The sequence below is a fragment of the Schistocerca americana genome, chromosome 4 (genome assembly GCF_021461395.2).
Source record: "Schistocerca americana isolate TAMUIC-IGC-003095 chromosome 4, iqSchAmer2.1, whole genome shotgun sequence".
NCBI lineage: Eukaryota > Metazoa > Arthropoda > Insecta > Orthoptera > Acrididae > Schistocerca > Schistocerca americana.
The window spans coordinates 360,580,298-360,603,522 of NC_060122.1; the positions used below are offsets into that span (position 1 = coordinate 360,580,298).

General features: G+C 42.3%; 1 protein-coding gene across 2 annotated transcripts in view; it reads left to right on the plus strand.

Annotated features, from left to right (window-relative positions):
• The window catches only part of LOC124613085 (F-actin-monooxygenase Mical), a 555,995-nt gene that overhangs the window by 110,475 nt on the left and 422,295 nt on the right, over positions 1–23,225 (plus strand). For both annotated transcript variants that reach the window (XM_047141672.1, XM_047141673.1), the window contains exon 2: positions 11,406–11,475. The gene's annotated coding sequence lies outside the window, so the exon portion shown is untranslated. The remainder of the gene's footprint in view (positions 1–11,405; positions 11,476–23,225) is intronic.

Here is a 23,225-nt window from a genome sequence, read left to right on the forward strand (position 1 = left end):
ACAGTCCACTGAAGTTTTGTGAGCTCCTCTCGGGTGCGAAGCCTTGTGTGAGGTCTTGCGTTGTCATGAAGAAGGAGAAGTTCGTTCAGATTTTTGTGCCTACGAACACGCTGAAGTCGTTTCTTCAATTTCTGAAGTCTAGCACAATACACTTCAGAGTTGATCGTTTGACCATGGGGAAGGACATCGAACAGAATAACCCCTTCAGCGTCCCAGAAGACTGTAACCATGACTTTACCGGCTGAGGGTATGGCTTTAAACGTTTTCTTGGTAGGGGAGTGGGTGTGGCGCCACTCCATTGATTGCCGTTTTGTTTCAGGTTCGAAGTGATGAACCCATGTTTCATCGCCTGTAACAATCTTTCACAAGAAATTGTCACCCTCAGCCACATGACGAGCAAGCAATTCCGCACAGATGGTTCTCCTTTGCTCTTTATGATGTTCGGTTAGACAACGAGGGACCCAGCGGGAACAAACCTTTGAATATCCCAACTGGTGAACAATTGTGACAGCACTACCAACAGAGATGTCAAGTTGAGCACTGAGTTGTTTGATGGTGATCGGTCGATCATCTCGAACGAGTGTGTTCGCACGCTCCGCCATTGCAGGAGTCACAGCTGTGCACGGCCGGCCCGCACGCGGGAGATCAGACAGTCTTGCTTGACCTTGCGGCGATGATGACACATGCTTTGCCCAGCGACTCACCGTGCTTTTGTCCACTGCCAGATCACCGTAGACATTCTGCAAGCGCCTATGAATATCTGAGATGCCCTGGTTTTCCGCCAAAAGAAACTCGATCACTGCCCGTTGTTTGCAACGCACATCCGTTACAGACGCCATTTTTAACAGCTCCGTACAGCGCTGCCACCTGTCGGAAGTCAATGAAACTATACGAGACGAAGCGGGAATGTTTGAAAATATTCCACAAGAAATTTCCGGTTTTTTCAACCAAAATTGGCCGAGAAAAAAAAAATGTGTTGCATTACTTATTGAACTGCCCTCGTAATTGACTTCGGAGATTTTCAGTTCACACGCAAGTAACTCACTGTTACTCGCTCACGCCGTTTAAACTCCTGGCAGTGTAACGTGTATGGGAGGTAGAAAATAGAGGCTTACGAATAAGGCCGACTCTGCCCAACCTGGACACAAACTACATTCTGGAAAGTAAACGCAGCGAGTGACAAAATGTATTCGGTGCTCCGCATCATTGCTTACTTGGTCCGCTGAGAATAAGAAACTGGAGGAATTTGAAAACCGGCAAGTGGGCAGTAACTGCGCGAGGAACAAAACGTGCGTGTAACGAAGCGTTTCTAGTACTAACGAAACGGTAATTAAGAGTCTTGTGGCGTATTCGTTGCTCAGTGACGAATATATACGAAAAAAATGGTTCAAATGGCTCTGAGCACTATGGGACTCAACCGCTGAGGTCATTAGTCCCCTAGAACTTAGAACTAGTTAAACCTAACTAACCCAAGGACATCACAAACATCCAAGCCCGAGGCAGGATTCGAACCTGCGACCGTTGCGGTCCTGCGGTTCCAGACTGCAGCGCCTTTAACCGCACGGCCACTTCGGCCGGCAATATATACGAATTCAGCAACTTTGCTTTGGACGCAGGGAGCAACTGCATTCTACTTCATTCATGCCCCCCCCTCCCCACCCCCCCACCCCCCCGGCAGTCTAATTTGCCCTATCGGTGGCCAGCCGTCCGCTTTAGGATCTTGGTGCGTGAACTTGTTCCTGAAGAAAACTTGTAAACTAAACCAGATCCCAATGAATGCTGATTTAGCAATTTTTGTAAGATTCTCGGTGGTGATTAAACAGGACATAAAATCATACACAACAACGCAACAACCCCGTTGGCTGTGAAATTATCCAACAAGTCAGTAGTATGCAAAATTAGCAGAAAGAAATTGTATTAATCAAAGGCCACACTGGCATCCGCGTCAACCTACAGGCTGACCGCTTGTCTAAACAAGGTGGAACGTCAGGCACACCAGGCCACCCAAAGGTACCGCTGGCTGGTTTCCTACAAAGAACTACGCAAGATTCAGTTCATCGTACGTTTTTACTGAGCGATCGGGCCGCTGAGAGTAGGTTACATTGCGGTCGTGCAGATAAGATGCGAATTTTGAAGTTATGACGCCACGTGTCGCACTTGTTGGGAGCAGTCGGTTTGTTGTCTTGAGCGTTGCGCACCGCCAGCTGCAGGAAGTCTATTTCTACACCGGCTGCTGCGTCCTTGTGTCCAGCCGAGTGTATCTGCTAGTACCTGGCGCCGCCGATTCCACTGCAACTGGCGTGAAATGCCGCTTAGATACGGAAACCAGCTTGTTTCGTGCCCCCATTCCGCTGTCGAAACAATTGTACGCTTGTGACAAATAGTCGTCTTCAAGTTGTTGATGGGACGCTAACTGGTAGCAGGCTTTATGAAGTAGAAAATACCTACCCTTATTTTCCTACTAACGGGCACGGACAATGTCACCTGTGTAACGAAAGTGGGGAGTAGTGTAAACGAGATTTTACTTTTTTCCTCAGATACTCATGAGTGGAAGAAAAAACAATAATCCTTAAATATGAAACCGAAATACTAAGAAGTGATGGAAGAATCAGTTTGCTTCCACCGCTGCTTATTATTGCAGTCTCTTGTTTAAGGAAGAATAGGAAATAAATTACATTTACTTTCACACATGAGTGTGGGAAAAAATCATCCTAGAGAAGACAAGATTCTAAAATTGGCGTTTTTTGGTTCAAATGGCTCTGAGCACCATGGGACTTAACATCTGAGATCATCAGTCCCCTAGAACTTAGAACTACTTAAACCTAACTAACCTAAGGACATCACACACATCCATGCCCGAGGCAGGATTCGAACCTACGACCGTAGCCGTCGCGCGCTTCCGGACTGAAGCGCCTAGAACCGCTCGGCCACCACGGCTGGCAGGCGTTTTTTATGTGACTGATTCCATGAGTTTGAAAACGTATAGCACCCCAAAAACTAAATTTCACAGGAATTACGCAGACCTTACAATTATGTTAAACGATTGGTAGCTATCCATGCAATATCTTTAGGTACATTACTTTGATACCGAAATGGTAAGCATATTTCATTGGTATATGCTAAGTCCATACTTCTGTATTATTAATATGAATTTGAATGCCACTATTTTGATTCGAGGATCTGATATTACATCCTCCTTATAATTAAACCAAGGATATTCACAAGAAATATGTGGCTTCATACACCAAACGTCATTTTTCACTGAAAATTAAAACTCTGAAATGCAAACAAAAAAAATCAGAACGACTGAGAAAACCCTTTTAGGCAGTAGCGAAAGCAACCATGAAAAATGGGAAATTAATACTCCTCGAAGTGGAGAAACAAAAATACAAATACGGTTAAAATACACACGCGCATTTTATTGTTTTATATTTGTTAACTGCCAAAGTCTGACATTGATTACCGTGCGCAGAAACTGAAACACGAAAACCTCATTAATTTGTGTTTCGTAATACGAAGGTGAGTAAGTGACTACATATTCACAAAATTTGACGATGCACTTACTGTTGCAGCGATGTTGAGACCATGAAACAGCAGGAGGAGGATGTCTACCAGAGACCTTAACGAAGAGCACAAAGCGGCCAGTCATCCGGTTGTTAAAAAAGAAACGCATGATAATGAGAAAAGAAAAGTGGGCAATACATGGAGTGATGTACATATTTCGATTAAGGTATGAAAAATCTTTCATAAAGAGAGAACCAAGAACGTCATCGTTTATAAAAAAAAAAGGCAGTGCATTTCTTTGGGTACATGTACAGTATGAGCAACGATCGCCTAACAAAGGCGATCTAGAACTTTATAACTTCAAATAAAACAAAATCTTGGTGGTTTCGAAATTCATAAAGTTGATATTCCAGAAGACCAAGTCAGGAATAAGTATAAATTCAAAAGATGGAACACAACTACCAAGGATTCAGAGAGGAATGACAGTCCAGAAGACAGAGAAAACCTCTGTGTGAGGAAAGATAGTTCTTCACTGAGGTGTGAAGAGATACTGGCATGATGTCAAAACTAACAGTACAGCTAGGCCTTAACATGGAAAATAATTTAGACTGCTAACACGTAATCCGTAGTGGCTCATTCCAGTGTAAAACAAAGATTAAAGGACTGGAACCATTGGCTTTTTAATCACAGCTTGAGCGCTTGACGTATTAAGCTGACGATATACGATAGAAGAGGATCTATTTTCTGAATAGGACGTTCGGTTTGACAGTTTCTGGTGTATTAATGCGTTCTGTGTTGTTTTCGTTGCGACCTCTAGTACGCTGCGGCGACCCACTAACTGAAAGCAGATGTACCAGGGCGAGCCAGTCCTTGACCGCCCCGACAGTTCTGCTTCTGTCGGGTCTCTGTGTGCCGCTGCCCAGAGGCCGTTTCCACTGGCTGGCCTTGTACCATCGTTAGCTGGTGCGTCATGGAACTCACTCCCGCAGCTTTAAACTGAGGCCTTTTGCATCTAAGCAAGATTTCAGTTGAATTACTCTCGTCTCTTTAACACAGAGCATCGTTTCGATGTAATCTAGATAGCGCAAAACAACAGTTGATCATGCTATTCCATCGTGATAAGTTTTGACGACTGGTAGACAACGTAATTTGAACACTTTTTTTCAAATTTGTCATCAGATTCCGTATTAAGATGTTTGAATTGCGTTGTTTTGTTATCAATCTACGATATACGTAGTCAGTAAGAAGTTCAAATTCTCAACGATTAACTATGAACAAAGCTTTCATACTAACACTTTGAGTATCTTCATAATTAACAGGAATTTGGCAAAAACTACGGTACGTGCAAGAGGAGGAACTATTTAGGTAAGCCAAACGGTATTGCTGCACTCAGAGTTTGCACAGAATGGTGTTTTCTCGATTGAAACTGAAACTTTTAAGTGAAATGCAGTGTTGAGAGCCATGACACACGGCCACGCGCGCACCCATATGTGAGGTATACGCCTAGATCATCATCTTGAGTCATTTGGTATCCGGTACTGGATAAATGTATCCTGTAAGCTTCTTTGCTTAAAGGCGTCCACGTTGCTCGTGCATGTTTTCTGGATAGTGTCGTCCAGCGACCTGACATTAGATCATCGTCTTAGGCTTTTCTAAGCTTTTTAAAAAAAATTAAAATACGTTGTTGGTCTGTTTACCATCCATTTGCCTGCTACATGTCCTGCCAACTTCCACTTCGTTCTTATTGCAGTCATAATTACTACTTCCATACCAGTCTGCCGCCTGATCAAATGTTTGTTTTAATGTGCGTCTTAGGAACTTGCGGGTCCCCATTTCACACTAAGCAACGGCACTTAATGCCCACAATAGAGATACATTTCCACCACAGAAACTTTCTCAGTCACTCCACAAGATGACAGTGCCACTCGACATCAGCATTACACTACCTGATAAAAAAGCGAAGCACTCGGAAAGGGAGGAGGAAGCGAAATGAAAGTTCACGGGTTGTGAAGGGTATGTGATGCTATTTTGGTGATTACAAAATCAAGTCAATTTTACAACTAACTTCGCAGTGTGAGCCCACTTATCAGTACGACGTTGCACCCACTCTGACCTAAATAAACGCATTGATTCAGTTGGGAAAGGTGCCGTTAAGCTTTTGTATCCTCTGCTGAGGCCAGCTGGCCCACAACTGATGATGTAACTGGTCATTGATACCCTAGACACTGACACTGAGTGGAGCTGGTGTCCGCCGCGCGGGATTAGTCGAGCGGTCTGGGGCGCTGCAGTCATGGACGGTGCGGCTGATCCCGGCGGAGGTTCGAGTCCTCCCTCGGGCATGGGTGTGTGTGTTTGTCCTTAGGATAATTTAGGTTAAGTAGTGTGTAAGCTTAAGGACTGATGACCTTAGCAGTTACGTCCCATAAGATTTCACACCCATTTTTTTTGACCTGGTGTCCGAGTTGGTCTGGGCATCTTGCTGCCCACGGGAGTAGCTCAAGTCACGCACACACTTCATCGAGACAAGTGCTATGCGTGGACGAGGATTGTCCCGTTGAAAAATGGCATCGCGTGAGAGGTAACACGTAAGGGCGCAGGATGTCTGTGACGCATCAATGTGCCGTCTGATTTCCCTCAAACACTACCAGCCGTGACCTGAAGTTGCGCCCATACAGTGGCGCCAGGAATACACCACTGTGCACTCCAAAACATTGGGAGAGTGGGACCCTTCATCAGGTCGCCGCCATACTCATCGGCGATGATTATCCGAGGTACTGCAGAACCGCAATTCATAACTGAACACATTGTGACGTCATTCATGAGCGGTCTATGCTCCTCGGTCACGGCATCACTCCAAACGCAGCCGTTAGTGTCGTGGTGTTAACGGCAGCCTACGCACGAGACGGTGATTTCGTAGTCCTATCGTTGCTGGTCTCCGACCACTGCTGTAGTGTGATACAGAATGTTGGAGGGAGTCCATTACTTGTTCTCGGATGTAAAGAGGTAATGATGTGCTTGGCTCACATACGAGGATTGTCACTTGTAGTGGTAAGACGTGGTCGACCAGAACCTTGACCATGAGTACGCCTGTCTTCACGTTCGCATGTAGTCCAATGTCATACCACTGCCGTATCCGAATATCCCTCATATTTCGATACTGCACCCTTCGACAAGCCAAGCAATTGGGAACCCACAATGAGACGCCTTTAAAATCGTGCCAGGTGCTGGTAACGCTCTGTCACATGAGTACGTAGCGTCTCCGTGTTTTTCACTGTGATCACTCAATACGTGATACAGTTCATGCCCGTATCGTGCAGGGGTGGTAACAACACTAAACACGAACAAGACTAATGCCACTCTTTCTGTCACGTTGTTGTTGTTGTTGTTGTGTTCTTCAGTCCAGAGACTGGTTTGATGCAGCTCTCCATGCTACTCTATCCTGTGCAAACTTCTTCATCTCCCAGTACCTACTGCAGCCTACATCCTTCTGAATCTGCTTAGTGTATTCATCTCTTGGTCACCCTCTACGATTTTTACCCTCCACGCTGCCCTCCAATACTAAACTGGTGATCCCTTGATGCCTCAGAACATGTCCTACCAACCGATCCCTTCTTCTAGTCAAGTTGTGCCACAAATTTGTCTTCTCCCCAATTCTATTCAGTACCTCCTCATTAGTTATGTGATCTACCCATCTAATCTTCAGCATTCTTCTGTAGCACCAAATTTCGAAAGCTTCTATTCTCTTCTTGTCCAAACAATTTATCGTCCATGTTTCTCTTCCATACGTGGCCACACTCCATACAAATACTTTCAGAAACGACTTCCTGACACTTAAATCTATACTCGATGTTAACAAATTTCTCTTCTTCAGAAATGCTTTCCTTGCCATTGCCAGTCTACATTTTATATCCTCTCTACTTCGACCATCACCAGTTATTTTGCTCCTCAAATAGCAAAACTCCTTTACTACTTTAAGTGTCTCATTTCCTAATCTAATTCCCTCAGCATCACTCGACTTAATTCGTCTACATTCCATTATCCTCGTTTTGCTTTTGTTGATGTTCATCTTATATCCTCCCTTCAAGACACTATCCATTCCTTTCAACTGCTCCTGCAAGTCCTTTGCTGTCTCTGACAGAATTACAGTGTCATCGGCGAGCCTTAAAGTTTTTATTTCTTCTCCATGGATTTTAATACCTACTCCGAATTTTTCTTTTGTTTCCTTCACTGCTTGCTCAATATTGAGATCGAATAACATCGGGGAGAGGCTACAACCCTGTCTCACTCCCTTCCCCAACCACTGCTTCCCTTTGATGTTCCTCGACTCTTATAACTGCCATCTGGTTTCTGTACAAATCGTAAATAGCTTTTCGCTCCCTGTATTTTACCCCTGCCACCTTCAGAGTTTGAAAGAGAGTATTCCAGTCAACATTGTCAAAAGCTTTCTCTAAGTCTACAAATGCTAGAAACGTAGGTTTGCCTTTCTGTCACAAATAATTTCAATTCTTAAGCATTGACATATCTGCCAATAGTATGTCCGCAGGAAGTTACATTAACAACCGTCCTTCTCTTCTGGATGCTTCAGTCTTTGTTAGGCTGTGTAATTTAAATAATTTTTTTGTATGGACGGTACTGCGACCAGGCAATCACTTTGAGCAAAAAGTGAAGCACGTTGCGACTTCAAGTTTCCAATACCCTCGAATCAGAAAATAAAGCAATTTGCTGCTTCATCATAGAATGTTTTGAGAGATTTTAATCCGCACATATTACCATCTATTTCCACACAGAATTTCTGTGATCATCCCATGGACTTAAACTATATCTTATTGAAGTCGTCATATATTTCAAAGATCACTTGCCTATTTCACTTCATTACAAATTGCTTTGGTATAGTTCTGACTCGTCTCAGAAACATTCCTTTGGGGTCAGGCCGATATTTTCGTCAGACCAGACCATTTCAGAAATGTCGCTGTGCACAAACCGTTGCTGCACAGTGTCATGTCCGAACTGTTCCTTACTTTACACAGAACACAATGCTGTAAAACGTGTTCATATTCTTTCCCGTTTAGCATTTTCTTAAGCGTGGTAATGGAATTACATCCTTAAACACGAAAAACATCGCCATAGCGTAACATCACCATACTTCACTGTTGGAAACTACACGTGATGGCGGGGAACGTTCTCCAGGCATTCACCAAACTCATATAACTTAAATCCTTTCCTCGGGTTGCAACAGGATATAGCTTGATTTATCTCTCCACATCGTTCGTCTCCAGGCGTTCACTGTCCATTGGCGTCGCTCCTTACATCGCCCCAAGCGTCGCTTGGCATTGACTACAGAATTGCCTGGCTTACGAGGAGCTGTTCGACCACTGTGTCCCATTCTTCTTAACTCTGTACGCACATTTATTGTGCTAGCTGGACTGCTAGTAGCTCCTTCCACTTATTTCATGCTGTTTTTTACAACCACTACTCGCAATGTCCACGATCCATGTCACTTAGTAAATGAGGTCTGCGTGGTCTTGGTTTAGCTATGGGTGTTCTTTCGCATTTCCACTTACAAGGAGACGGCACGACCGTGGGGTCTGGGATTTGTCCGATATTTTGTGTGGTTAAAGAGGACCCCTAACACCTCACGTGGTTAAAATATTAGGACGCTCTACCCGAAAAATCTCGAGAAAAATCGATCTAAAGTTTCTTAGGTGCGGTATGAGTATAAAATGTTAGTCCATTGTTAAGCCGCCGTTTGGCCTAGATGGACAGGGCTCGGACTCCTACGCCAGAGGTCTTGAGTTCGATTCCTCCTCCGGCACTTTTTTTTCTTCTGTTCTTCTTTTGTTATTCCATCATTATTCAAAAAGTTTCTCAAACCTACATTATTTTTAAAACATTATTTTAGCTCAAGAACGTAAAGTTTTTCATTCACATTCGTGCTCGTTGTTCTATTTCGTTTTATGGGGTTTCAAGGTTTAAAGGGGCTTTGTAAGGGTCCCCTTGGGATTATAACGTTCATCTGCGCATAGGACTGTGCGCGAACCGTGAGAAGCAAACGGCAGTTTGTTTTTCGATTTCGTCGTTAACAGACGTGCCTGTTTCAAATTTCAACGTGTTATTCCGATCCGAGGTTAAACATGTCGACTGCAGGAGTTGCTGGCTCATCTGGATTAGGAGAAGAAATTCCTGAAGAATCCATTCATAGTGATCGATCAAAATTACGATTGAAGGACGCAGTCGTGTAGTATGAAAAGCTGTTGACGGAAAATAATTTAATATCATCGACATCTTCTTAAGAAATCTCTCGCGATGCTATGTTGTTGTCCGAAGAAAAATAAACAGTGCTGGAGAAGGAATCGAACCCGAGACCTCTAGCGGAAGAGTCCGAGCCCTAACCATCTAGGCCAGACGGCGGCTCAGCAGTGGGCTAACATTTCATACTCATAACGCACCTAAGAAACTTTGGATCGATTTTTCCCGGGATTTTCCGGGTAGTGCGTCCTAATATTTTAACAACGTGAGGTGTTAGGGGTCCTCTTTCACCACACACAATTTCGGACAAATCCCCGACCCCACGGTCGTGCCGTCTCCTTGTTAGTCACATTACCAGCAGTCGATTAGTGCAGCTTTAGAAGCGCTGGCTGGAATGTTCTTGGTGACTTTATTACTCAGGTGTCATGCAACGACTAAACCATGTTCGAAGTAACTGAGCTCTCGTGACCGACCCATTCTGCTGTTGCTGTTTCTCTACTGTCAACTCGATACACCCCATCTGCTTTTATGCCGGCGGGACAGTCTGTCGTGACGTCTAGCGGTTAATTCCACATTATAGAGGGATATTCGGGTACTTTTCAGCAGTTAGCGCACTCATCGACTCCCTCCTAAATGAGACCGATCGCGCCAAAGCTACTTGTACTAAGGAAGCAGATAAATATCGTTTCTATTCTTTCCAGTTATAAGTTGACTTAAATACAAAAAGCGATGCTTCCGTTATCACACAGGATGAATGTTCCACAATAGGATACCGGACGAGGTAGCACAGTAGTTGAGGCACTGTACTGTCATTCAGAAGAAGTGGAGTTCAAACCCCTGTATGGCCATCCAGATTTAGGTTTTCCTGTTCTTCCATCGTTTCCCAAAATCTCATAGCTACGGTCGATTTCCTAACCCACCGTCCTACGACCGTGTGCTCCGTCTGTAATAACCTGGTTCTCGACGGACTTTAAATCAAAGATTCCTGTCTGCATTCTACAAAAAATAGGTGTCGAAGATTAAAGAACCACTGTTTTGAGTCACACGGACGCCGCACTTCGCCCCATTTTTAAATGAATGATCGATCAGTACCCACTGTTGCCAGCATCGGTGTGGCCCTTCTTCTGAATCAATTTAATGATCTTTGTATAAGCAGCTTGGTTATTCATATATCTAGTCTGTTTCTTTTACCCTTTTCTCCATATATAAATACCTCCAACTCTTCTTCTAGATGTCTCATTTATCCATTTGGCATTACTTGCTCACTTGTCTCTTCAGTTTTCGGCGGTCTTGCCACTGTGAAAATTTGGCTCTATATTGTAATCGTCTTTTACTATTTACGGCTTTTAAGTCAATTCACAATTTAATGGTACGTAATTCAGAACTCATAATGTAACACTCTTCTTTCTCGACGCCCAGTACACTATTACTACGCAGATTAAACAAATTTTCGTTATTGGTTAGTGGGTTTCAACTGTTTAAGTACACCGTCACTAATATATAAACTTTCTGAGGAGTTATCGCAAGGTGCGCAAAAACGATTAATTTTTGAAGTGAAATCGTTATTGAGCAAGACTTACCTTAAAATGCCTTCATGTTAAAAGTTTTTATGCTGTAACAGAGTGGCTATAAAATTGTTTGTTTTACCGTTGCAGAACTCGGGGTCAAACCGTGTCCCGAGAGGATGCTTCGTCGTATCTCCAGCACTGCCCTGCAACCTCTCACGTGAGTATTAACAACTCGTTAATGTTGCTTTGTTACAGTACTGCACGCTCTGCGGTGTTTACACTTTTCCTTGAAGGGCAGCACGCCTATGTCTTACCAACTTACAGCTGATAGTTTATCTTGCAATGGCATTACCGTCATACTTCGTGGTTTATTAACGTTAGAAATATCATTAAAATAATGTAAAAGAAAACAATAGAACATTCTTGTCTGATTACGTACACTGTCAAAATGACAACCTCATAGCTGTCGTGCTTCGGGATACTGACTTCATTAGTGTGTATGTCAATAGCATGTGAGGTTTCTTCGAACCACAGGTAACAATCGAATTTTTGCCTCTTGAAGATGGTTGTTTAGATGCCATTGAGATAATTTGACTTCAGACACACATTTGTAACGGAACCGCCAAAGGATAAAATGGCAATAGCGTATGAAAAAGTGTAACAAAGGAAGGAAGCAAACAGAAAATTGTGAATACATCATTCGCTGAATGGTTAGAATGAAATATTGTAGCATGTACTCCCAACTGTAAAAAAGCACAATATCATAATCCTCAACATGATAAATTATACTTATACACACAATAGACAGAAGAAGAAATTTCACCGATATAGATTGGGTCAAGATGCACGCTAGCACCACAAGGAACTTTCCACTGTTGCTCCAGCTAATAGCATCCCCGATTCTTTAAAGAATTGAACTCCCAAGTATAAAACAGCTTTGAATGTGTGATTACAAATGAGTTATTGTGTTAAATGTTTGACGTTAACTCTTAGAAGCCAAACAATATGAAAAAAAGCTATTTAAACTTTCTTTACAAAATTAGTTTTTGTTATCATAATAAACAACGAGTACCAGATGAAATTGCCAAAAAGGAAACAACCAATATCGTTTTAAGGAGGCGATTTCACTTTGGAATATAATGTAAATTTTTTCTCAATAATAACATTTACTACCGTAGTAAGCAACGAATAGAAGACGAAACTGTCGGACAAAAAGTAAACAATCAGTTGTTTTAAGGAGGTGGTTCCTCTTTGGAACCACTAGGAATACAGTTTTCAGCCATCTATTATTTCGTGTGGTATATTTGACAGAAATTTCGCGTTTTTCCTAAACACAAACGCATTTATCGGATTTCCCATGAACTCATAATGCCTAATACAAATTACAGTCCTAAGTAACAACAAAAATCAGCCTAAAATGTAATAACTTTATATCAAAAGAACATGCTGTCCCAATAGTTTCATTGCGAAATTACTCATAAAACCAGTAGTACAGTCTCAAATTGATGTTACAATAACTTCTGATATACTTATTTTCGCTGTCAATGACCTCCAGTATATAAGAAGGGTAAAAGAACTGACCCGCAGAATTACAGACAAATATCCCTAACTTCGGTATCCTACAGAATCCTTGCAAAGTATTCTTAGTTCGAATGTAATAAACTTTCTTGAGGCTGAAAAGCTTATGTTCAAGAATCACTATGGTTTTAGAAAGCGTCGCTCTTGCGAAACTCAGCTTGCCATTTTCTTACATGACATACTCCGAACTGTGGATGAAGGGCAAGAGGCAGATTCCATATTCTAGATTTCCGGAAAGCATTTGACACGGTGCCCTATTGCAGGCTGCTAATGAAGGTACGAGTACTTAGGATAAGCTCACAGATATGAGACGGGCTCGAAGACTTCTTAAGTAATGGAACCCAGTATGGTGTCGTCGACGGCGAGTGTTCTTCAGAGTCAGGAGTGCTCCAGGGAAGTGTGATAGGACCGCTGTTGTTCTCTATACAGGGTGTTACAAAAAGGTACGGCCAAACTTTCAGGAAACATTCCTCACACACAAATAAAGAAAAGATGTTATGTGCACATGTGTCCGAAAACGCTTAATTTCCATGTTAGAGCTCATTTTAGTTTCGTCAGTATGTACTGTACTTCCTCGATTCACCGCCAGTTGGCCCAATTGAAGGAAGGTAATGTTGACTTCGGTGCTTGTGTTGACATGCGACTCATTGCTCTACAGTACTAGCATCAAGCACATCAGTACGTAGCATCAACAGGTTAGTGTTCATCACGAACGTGGTTTTGCAGTCAGTGCAATGTTTACAAATGCGGAGTTGGCAGATGCCCATTTGATGTATGGATTAGCACGGGGCAATAGCCGTGGCGCGGTACGTTTGTATCGAGACAGATTTCCAGAACGAAGGTGTCCCGACAGGAAGACGTTCGAAGCAGTTGATCGGCGTCTTAGGGAGCGCGGAACATTTCAGCCTATGACTCGCGACTGGGGAAGACGTAGAACGACGAGGACACCTGCAATGGACGAGGCAATTCTTCGTGCAGTTGACGATAACCCTAATGTCAGCGTCAGAGAAGTTCCTGCTGTATAAGGTAACGTTGACCACGTCACTGTATGGAGAGTGCTACGGGAGAACTAGTTGTTTCCGTACCATGTACAGCGTATGCAGGCACTATCAGCAGCTGATTGGCCTCCACGGGTACACTTCTGCGAATGGTTCATCCAACAGTGTATCAATCCTCATTTCAGTGCAAATGTTCTCTTTACGGATGAGGCTTCGTTCCAACGTGATCAAATTGTAAATTTTCACAGTCATCATGTGTGGGCTGACGAGAATCCGCACGCAATTGTGCAGTCACGTCATCGACACAGATTTTCTGTGAACTTTTGGGCAGACATTGTTGGTGATGTCTTGATTGGGCCCCATGTTCTTCCACCTACGCTCAATGGAGCACGTTATCATGGTTTCATACGGGATACTCTACCTGTGCTGCTAGAACATGTGCCTTTACAAGTACGACACAAGATGTGATTCATGCACGATGGAGCTCCTGCACATTTCAGTCGAAGTGTTCGTACGCTTCTCAACAACAGATTCGGTGACCGATGGATTGGTAGAGGCGGACCAATACCATGGCCTCCACGCTCTCCTGACCTCAACCCTCTTGACTTTCATTTATGGGGGCATTTGAAAGCTCTTGTCTACGCAACCCCGGTACCAAATGCGGAGACTCTTCGTGCTCGTATTGTGGACGGCTGTGATACAATACGCCATTCTCCAGGGCTGCATCAGGGATTCCATGCGACGGAGGGTGGATGCATGTATCCTCGCTAACGGAGGACATTTTGAACATTTCCTGTAACAAAGTGTTTGAAGTCACGCTGGTACGTTCAGTTGCTGTGTGTTTCCATTCCATGATTAATGTGATTTGAAGAGAAGTAATAAAATGAGCTCTAACATGGCAAGTAAGCGTTTCCGGACACATGTCCACATAACATCTTTTCTTTCTTTGTGTGTGAGGAATGTTTCCTGAAAGTATCCTTTTGTAACACCCTGTATACATAGTTGATTCGGCGGGCAAAGTGGGAAGCAATCTACGGTTGTTTACTGATGGTGCTGTGGTGTACGGTAAGGTGTCGAAATCGAGTGACTGTAGCCAGATACAAGACGACCTGGACAAAATTTCTAGTTGGTGTGATGACTGGCAGCTAACAAACCAGTAACGTTCGGATTCAGTATTACTAGTGTCCTGATTGACACAGTCAAGACGTTTAAATATGTGGGAGTAACTTTACAAAGCGATATAAAATGGAACGAGCATGTGAGAACTTTGGTAGGGAAGTCGAATGTTCGACTTAGGTTTATTGGGAGAATTTTAGGAAAGAGTGGTTAGCCTGTAAATGAGACCACATATGGGACGTTGATACGAGTATTTGGGATCCATACCAAGTCGGATTGAAGGAAGACGTCGAAGCAATTCAGAGGCGGGTGCTTGGTTTGTTACCGGTAAATCGACCAACAAGTAAGTGTTACGGAGATGCTTCGGGAACTCAAACGGGAATTCCTGGAGGGGAGGCGACGTTCTTTTCGAGAAACACTGTGGAGAAAACTTAGGAAACGGGCATTTCAAGGTGACTAACGAACGATTCTACTGCCGCCAACATAAATTGCGCGTAAGGGCCAAGAAAATCAGATTCGAGATATTAGGGCTCATACGGAAGCAAGCAGACAGCCGTTTTTCCCTCCCTCTATTTGCGAGTGGACCAGAAAGCGAAATGGCTAGTAGTGATACAGAGTACTGTCCAACACGTACCGTACGGTGGCTTACAGAGTATCGACCGCAAATGAAGTACCTCGGTGTAAAACTGGATGTCTTTGTTTTGCAACGGCATCGGTGGTTTCATGCCAAAGACTCTAGTACTTCAAATAAAGAATGGTGGCTTGAGACAGAAACCACTGGTGCTCAGATGGTTATGCATGTAAGCTAGAAAAGTTTAGAAAGTGTTTGAAATTATACGTAAAATTTGTTGGAAATCGCTTAGCTCTTTCATTCTCAAACACTGGATGAATGAAGTCCGGGTATTCGCACGCCATCAGTTGCACTGCCTCAAGACAGTTTCTAACTGTAATACGTGTCTTACTGTTTTAAACTTTTAAATAAGATGTTCCTCTTAATGAGCAGATCATATCAGCATTTTAAATTTTTAAATTCGATTAATAATTGGGCTAAATATTGGAAATCAAATTTTTGTTGGACCTGGAAGCCGTTGGATAGACAGCGTGTCATTGGTAAGGGGTTCCGGGAAATTCGCTTAGTAACATAGTTTCGCCAGCTGCCGTCTGGCTTGAAAGGAATCTCACACGAAGTAAATAGTAACAGAACACATAACTGGGATTGGAAATACGCTCTATAACTTTTAAATCGTAATTAATAATTCGGAACTTCTGTTGTAACACCATTTTACTAATGCATGTGTACAGACGACCGTTCCTGCGTCGTAATGAGGTAAGAATTTGCCACACACACCTTCAGTTTTCCCTAGACAGTTACAAATAAAAAAGACAATATTGAAATATGTAATGTTGCCGTATTGTCAGTGCCAATTTGCAGAAAATTGTATTTAGGAATGATCGATGTTACGAAGACAGAAGCAACTAGGATAAGTAAGCTTTTTGACAAGCAGGGTATCTGTAAAACAGATTTTATTGTTCAAAAAATAACTTAAGGTGGACGATGTGTGAATACTGCAGGAAAATTACGACTAACAATGTCCACTTCACCACTTGAATCACTTGTGAAGCGTTACAGTGAGAAACCAAGACAATATTGATAGCCTGTTGAGCAAAGATCCAGTCTGACTTAAAACTACTGGACAACATGATTGAGGATCAAGTGGCGTCCTTCAGCTATATGGATCTTCAGACTAACCTAGATGATGATAATAAATATATAGATATAAAAACGAGATAGATTTGGACCTTCATCCAACTACGAACAAGAATTTGATTGGGTTATTTTCAGAGACTTTATAAGGCAGCTTGCCTCATCCTATTATTTACTGTGAAATTCCCTACTCTTCTCATTTCTAGTATCCATTTATTCATCTCTCACTTTCTGTTCATTTAGGCTAAGTGATTCTTATCGCTAACCGTTGGGCGACTCTCAGGCTTCTGATGGTTTGCGCATTGCAGTCCCATACTATAAAACAACACGTCAGCCTACCTAAAAAAAAAAAAAAAAAAAAAAATCCAAGGGAAATTCAACCTTGGAATATTACATTAAATTACAGAAATAATCTGCTCTAGGTAAAATCTTTGCCTTGATTGCTAACGTGCTGAAATTTCAGAACAGTTTTTCATATATCTGATATTCAAACGGTAATTAGTCGTAGCACTCATACGTAATAAATCTTTCCACGTTTGGCGACCTATTACGCATGAAGACAAAAAAGAAGAGACATTCGCACCATGCCTCGGATGTAAACTTTAAATACGTATCCCAGATGAAGAGATTTAAACATGGTTCACTATTGCAGTAATGGGAAGATCTCGCTTTACATGATCATGGGACTTGAAAACTCGTTAACTGCAGAATGACTATGTCGCTTCTCCACGGACGGGCGTGATAATGAATTCCTTATCAGGATTCGAAGGAAGATTTAAAAGATAGTGAAGTAGCAGTACTTATCAGATAGATGAGTACCTGAAATTCCGAAAACTTCAGATAACATGAACTGGCTAGAACACGACCGAATTACACGGAAGAGGGAAACGTGTGAACGCGCGTTTTGTGTGGTGAGTATTCGTTAATAGTTCCTTCTGTGTGACAAGCTCTCTGTTTTCAGACCTTCGGTGGCTGCTTATAAAGGACACTTTCTCTGCTACGTATTCTTATTGTGGTGGACATGAAAATCATATCACTCACAAGGATTCAATCGCCGTCAATCAGATGAACAGCTAACGTCACAACAGTTGCGAAATAAAAAGTTCTATTTACTGTCTTCCAGGCAACTTAACGATACACAAGTCACCGTGCACAATTCAGTAAGTAATCTCTCCCAGACTGTCTAGAGATGCGTTTTGAAATGTTTTATTGTGGGGGCAGGTTGCTAATTATGGATCAGGTGTTGTCATGGTACGCTCGACATAAGCTCAATTACAACCAAATCCGTGTCTTGAAATTTCGCAGGTCAACGATTGAGCTCTACGAACTCACGTTCGTTGGGGACTGTTAGTTACATAAGGTCTTGTGCTACCAATGGCGGTAGAGGTCCCATACGAGTAAGGTAGATATACGGGGGCTGTAGAATGTCCTGGACGTACCACTGTGATGTCTCCACGACCGCAAGATCTCTAGGGAATCTGTAATTCAGTTCCTTGTTCGCCACACTGTTGCGAATATTATCTGTATCAAGACAGAACGGAGATTAATCTCTAGTCCCGTGTGTAGTTGCGGCGTTCCATTTACCAATAACGACATGACATGTGGCACAGAGTGGCGCACATGCAATAGATAGGTAAACTATTCGTGCCTCAGTTACGCATGCCCCCACTTTTTTCGTTATCACTCTAATAAATATTTTCATGTTCGTTGTTGTTCTGGTCTTCAGTCCTCAGACTGGTTTGATGCAGCTCTCCATGCTACTCTATCCTGTGCAAGCTTTTTCATCTTCCAGTACCTACTGCAACCTACATCCTTCTGAATCTGCTTAGTGTATTCATCTCTTGGTCTCCCTCTACGATTTTTACCCTCCACGCTGCCCTCCAATACTAAATTGGTGATCCCTTGATGCCTCAGAACATGTCCTACCAACCGATCCTTTCTTCTGGTCAAGTTGTGCCACAAACTTCTCTTCTCCCCAATCCTATTCAATACTTCCTCATTAGTTATGTCATCTACCCATCTAATCTTCTGCATTCTTCTGTAGCACCACATTTCGAAAGCTTCTATTCTCTTTTTGTCCAAACTATTTATCGTCCATGTTTCACTTCCATACATGGCTACACTCCATACGAATACTTTCAGAAATGACTTCCTGACACTTAAATCAACACTGGATGTTAACAAATTTCTCTTCTTCAGAAACGCTTTCCTTGCCATTGCCAGCCTACATTTTATATCCTCTCTACTTCGACCATCATCAGTTATTTTGCTCCCCAAATAGCAAAACACCTTTACTACTTTAAGTGCCTCATTTCCTAATCTAATTCCCTCAGCATCACCCGACTTAATTAGACTACATTCCATTATCCTCGTTTTGCTTTTGTTGATGTTCATCTTATATCCTCCTTTCAAGACACTGTCCATTCCATTCAACTGCTCTTCCAAGTCCTTTGCTGTCTCTGACAGAATTACAATGTCATCGGCGAACCTCAAAGTTTTTATTTCTTCTCCATGAATTTTAATACCTACTCCGAATTTTTCTTTTGTTTCCTTTACTGCTTGCTCAATATACAGATTGAACAACATCGGGGAGAGGCTACAACCCTGTCTTACTCCCTTCCCAACCACTGCTTCCCTTTCATGTCCCTCGACTCTTATAACTGCTATCTGGTTTCTGTACAAATTGTAAACAGCCTTTCGCTCCCTGTATTTTACCCCTGCCACCTTTAGAATTTGAAAGAGAGTATTCCAGTCAACATTGTCAAAAGCTTTCTCTAAGTCTACAAATGCTAGAAACGTAGGTTTGCCTTTCCTTAATCTTTCTTCTAAGATAAGTCGTAAGGTCGGTATTGCCTCACGTGTTCCAGTGTTTCTACGGAAGCCAAACTGATCTTCCCCGAGGTTGGCTTCTACTAGTTTTTCCATTCGTCTGTAAAGAATTCGTGTTAGTATTTTGCAGCTGTGACTTATTAAGCTGATAGTTCGGTAATTTTCACATCTGTCAACACCTGCTTTCTTTGGGATTGGAATTATTATATTCTTCTTGAAGTCTGAGGGTATTTCGCCTGTCTCATACATCTTGCTCACCAGATGGTAGAGTTTTATCAGGACTGGCTCTCCCACGGCCGTCAGTAGTTCCAATGGAATATTGTCTACTCCGGGGGCCTTGTTTCGACTCAGGTCTTTCAGTGCTCTGTCAAACTCTTCACGCAGTATCGTATCTCCCATTTCATCTTCATCTACATCCTCTTCCATTTCCATAATATTGTCCTCAAGTACATTGCCCTTGTATAGACCCTCTATATACTCCTTCCACCTTTCTGCTTTCCCTTCTTTGCTTAGAACTGGGTTTCCATCTGAGCTCTTGATATTCATACAAGTCGTTCTCTTATCTCCAAAGGTCTCTCTAATTTTCCTGTAGGCGGTATCTATCTTACCCCTAGTGAGATAGGCCTCTACATCCTTACATTTGTACTCTAGCCATCCCTGCTTAGCCATTTTGCACTTCCTGTTGATCTCATTTTTGAGACGTTTGTATTCCTTTTTGCCTGTTTCACTTACTGCATTTTTATATTTTCTCCTTTCATCAATTAAATTCAATATTTCTTCTGTTACCCAAGGATTTCTACTAGCCCTTGTCTTTTTACCTACTTGATCCTCTGCTGCCTTCACTACTTCATCCCTCAAAGCTACCCATTCTTCTTCTACTGTATTTATTTCCCCCATTCCTGTCAATTGCTCCCTTATGCTCTCCCTGAATCTCTGTACAACCTCTGGTTGTTTTAGTTTATCCAGGTCCCATCTCCTTAAATTCCCACCTTTTTGCAGTTTCTTCAGTTTTAATCTACAGGTCATAACCAATAGATTGTGGTCAGAGTCCACATCTGCCCCTGGAAATGTCTTACAATTTAAAACCTGGTTCCTAAATCTCTGTCTTACCATTATATAATCTATCTGATACCTTTTAGTATCTCCAGGGTTCTTCCATGTATACAACCTTCTGTCATGATTCTTAAACCAAGTGTTAGTTATGATTATGTTGTGCTCTGTGCAAAATTCTACCAGACGGCTTCCTCTTTCATTGCTGTCCCCCAATCCATATTCACCTACTATGTTTCCTTCTCTCCCTTTTCCTACACTCGAATTCCAGTCACCCATGACTATTAAATTTTCGTCTCCCTTCACAATCTGAATAATTTCTTTTATTTCATCATACCTTTCATCAATTTCTTCGTCATCTACAGAGCTAGTTGGCATATAAACTTGTACTACTGTAGTAGGTGTGGGCTTCGTATCTATCTTGGCCACAATAATGCGTTCACTATGCTGTTTGTAGTAGCTTAGCCGCATTCCTATTTTCCTATTCATTATTAAACCTACTCCTGCATTACCCCTATTTTATTTTGTGTTTATAACCCTGTAGTCACCTGACCAGAAGTCTTGTTCCTCCTGGCACCGAACTTCACTAATTCCCACTATATCTAACTTCAACCTATCCATTTCCCTTTTTAAATTTTCTAACCTACCTGCCCGATTAAGGGATCTGACATTCCACGCTCCGATCCGTAGAACGCCAGTTTTCTTTCTCCTGATAACGACATCCTCTTGAGTAGTCCCCGCCCGGAGATCCGAATGGGGGACTATTTTACCTCCGGAATATTTTACCCAAGAGGACGCCATCATCATGTAATCATACAGTAAAGCTGCATGCCTTCGGGAAAAATTACGGCTGTAGTTTCCCCTTGCTTTCAGCCGTTCGCAGTACCAGCACAGCAAGGCCGTTTTGGTTATCGTTACAAGGCCAGATCAGTCAATCAGCCAGATTGTTGCCCTTGCAACTACTGAAAAGGCTGCTGCCCCTCTTCAGGAACCACACGTTTGTCTGGCCTCTCAACAGATACCCCTCCGTTGTGGTTGCACCTACGGTACGGCTATCTGTATCGCTGAGGCACGCAAGCCTCCCCACCAACGGCAAGGTCCATGGTTCATGGGGGGAGAAAAAAATATTTTCATAGCTATAAAAAATTCACAATCACAAATTTTAGAACTTTCTGTATGGGTTTAGAAACGTTATGGGACTGGGAAAAATTATTTTATAGTTTTTATTCCGATTTAAAAACGTTATGTATTAAATTTATTTTTATTAGAATAATCATTTCTCATATATTCATTCACTAATTTTACGCTTTATGGCAGTTGTGACAATTGCTTCTGTCATTGGCTCTTGGATGAATATGATGTCTCAGTATGCTTGAGCTTGCTCATGGTGTATCAACTCCAACTGTGATGTACACATTTTACCAAAAGTGTATACAAGTCCCCGGTGCTTCCGTCCACTTTTTTTGTGAGTTTCTCAATTGCATTTGCGTCATGGCTACACTGTTTTTCGAAGAGCCCTTCGCTCTCATGATTAGAGTTTTTGCGATCAATTGCATATTTTTCCAACATGCCGGAAATGATGATACATTGCTTCGGGTTAGCTTTGAGGCAGTTTTTGTACATTTTCTTCTGACCTCAGTCTTGGATATTACCCTTAGTTAGTTCACAGTGGAATATACTTTTCTAAATGGAAAGGTGAGGCATATGACCTCATATTGAATACGCTGGAGTAAATACATCGCTAAAATGCTTCTGCGCACGTGCTGCAGCTCTTTCCTGGAATGCTGATGTTCGTGCGTTTATCCTGCCGAATAAATTCCTAGATGAAACTTATTGTCAGATCAAAGTAGCTCGTTGCCGGGAAATTAATACTGCCAACCAAACCTGGACTCAGACACGCTTCACAAACATTTTGAAACTGCCAGAACGTTTCTTACAGGCTGTAGCGGAATGCTTGAATCTTAAATTTGCGTACAGATTCAAACTGCGTAACTAGCTGAACAAGCACTCTAACTAAGAGAAAGGTACTGCCAGATTGAAACTTTGAAGTCGGGACGTGTCTGTGTAGCTCAGTTGGTTAAGAGATGACTCCACAAAAATTAAGGTTCAAGTATCGGATCTCGGTCTGCCTTGCAATTTTAATCAGTAAGCGAGTTTCGTAAGCTCACACTCCGCTGCCAAGTGTAATATACGGCCTGCAGTTTTCAAGATGTATGAGTCGCATATCTATTCGAATACTAAAAGTATTTTAATATGGCGTCTCTAAAGACACTGTGTCTCTCAATCATACAAGAGCCTCGGAAGTATGCCGTAAATCAGGTGCATCTCGTCACATGATTATTATTTAACAATCTGTCACACACAGCGTTCCAGAATCTGCTTCAGCAGAAAATTTAATATTCTGCAATTGATATCGGCTAACTGGTTAGGTCATAAGATACTTACTGCAAAATTCTGCCCTTCCTAACCATTTGCCTAAGTCTGGGACACATGTCAAATTGGATAAACTAAAGAGAATAAAAGTATTCGAGAGGAACAGCGCGTACCGTCAATGCGTTTGTTTAGTCGACGTGGGAATGGCACAGAGACTCTAGTAAACTGTAACACATTTTATAGATTGGTCTCAGTATGATCTGTACCATCTTGAACCCAATCCAGGAAAAACTCAGGTAAGTGCTTTCCACTTACGAT